The sequence below is a fragment of the Pteropus vampyrus genome, unplaced genomic scaffold (genome assembly GCF_000151845.1).
Source record: "Pteropus vampyrus isolate Shadow unplaced genomic scaffold, Pvam_2.0 Scaffold432, whole genome shotgun sequence".
Lineage (NCBI taxonomy): Eukaryota > Metazoa > Chordata > Mammalia > Chiroptera > Pteropodidae > Pteropus > Pteropus vampyrus.
Window position 1 is genome coordinate 504,195 of NW_011889213.1, and position 2,016 is coordinate 506,210.

Genomic DNA, 2,016 nt, shown 5'->3' on the forward strand with positions numbered 1-2,016 from the left:
CCCTTTTTCCTCCTTAGTTTACAGAAAAAATGCTAGATCCCGTAGTAAAGTCTTGCCAAAGACTCGTTCACTTAACTATGGAAAACCCGTCTTTAAAAAGATCCTTGGTTTAGTCCCTCCAGCAACTGTGCGGGTCTATTTTTCTCCAATTAACAATGAGAAAAAATCCTCGTAAGACCGTGTGTTGTGAAGGGATGGTGGATTCCTTTGGGCCTATTTGACCACATAAGGGTTTTCTATTTCTCGAAAAATTTTAAAGAATAATTTATTTTTTTAAATGCTCAGGCGATGCCTACATGTTCTTATAAAAACTCCTCTCTAAAATATTAATATAGATTCCCTTTTCTTGGCCTTTTAAGGACTAGGGATCCCAAGTCGTTTGTAAGAACCAGAACTGTATCAGGAAAAACTCGGCAAACCGGTTACGCAGTCTCCGTGGGTGTTGGAACCCTATTGAGATTCAGGTATAACGAGGAAGAGACATTTCAGATAAAGACCTGATGCTGATAATTTTGTCTACCTGGCAAAAACATCATCAATCCTGCTTTACCAGCCTAAACGAAATAATGAAGGACAAAAAAAAACAAACATTTAATTTGAATTTTCTCTTTCACATTGTGAGTGAAGATAGAACTTGACTTCATTACAATTTAAGTGAGAAGTAGCACCTTGGAGAGGCCCAGACCCTCCCTTTTCACCTGTGATCTTAAATGCTCCCTAGCGCTCTCAACTTGCCTAGCAAGGCAGTCAGGGACCCACATTTGAAAGCTTGCCAAGTTTTAGAAAACTATTACGCAATGACTGTCATTTCCTTCCTCTAAGTCTTAAAAAAATACTTTTTAGACCTCAGAGTCAGCTGCTTGCTAACCACAAATTTTTCATACTCCACCTTCAAGACAGCCTTTCATCTGGACTCCCTCAATTCCCTTGAACTCTCTTTTTTCATGGCTTCCTTGAAAGTATATCCTCTTAGAGCTCCTTTTCTGTCTCCTTTCATATCTTGCTATCCATCTTTCTCCAGTGTTCTATTTCTTATCCCTCCATGATCTCTCCCTTGATAGTCCTGCCTATTGTCAGGCTTGGATGTCTATGTGTGGGACTCATACCTATTTTTCTATCTACTGCTCTTCTCCAAGGCTCAGAGATGGAATTTCAAGCTGCCATAATTTCAGTAATGTCATTCAGGCAAATAATGTTTGCTGAGGGCCTACTATGTGGCAGACTGGGTGCTGGAGATAGGAAATGGACGCGCTTCCTATCCTAGAGCAGCTCACAGTTCAGTGAGAAATAAAGTTACAATAATTAAGGGTGCAGAGGAGGAAGAGAGAGAGAGAGAGTGAGTGCGATGATCAATATTTACTATGTACCAGGTACTTTTCTAAGTGCTTTATAAATGTGAACTTGTTTAATCTTCATAACAATATCAGGAGGCGAATACTGTTACTATCCCCATTTAAAAGATGATATAGTGAAATTGAGTTACAATTATTCACCCAAGTTCACTCAGCTAGTAAATGGCAGAGCAGGATTCAAACCCAGCCATTTTGTTCCCATTTCCTGTATGTTAGGTATGGCACTTTTATGCTTCTGTTAGGAGTGCTTGTCTCAGAGTCCAACCTGACTCAAATCTCGATCTGCCATTTAATATCTATAACCTTAAGGCTGTAAGCACCAGTTTCTTCATCTGTAAAATGGCGTTAATAATAGTATTTACCTCATATGGTTATTTTGAGGAATACAAGGAATCTAGCACATGCTGTACACTCAGCCTGCATTAAACTGTTAGCTATCATCATTGTCATTATTATTATTGAGAGACAAAATACTGATTAATAGACCGAAGGATGTCAGAAAAGCTTACATTGAGGAGGTGACATGAAAGCAGAATTTTAAAGGATTAGAGCTCTTACTAAATAAAAAACTGTCCCTTCCCCTGAGGTCCTTGATCCTGCTAATGGCATTATTGTTTTTCTAATTACCCAGGCTCCAAGTTTAAGCCATCTTTAATTCTACTTT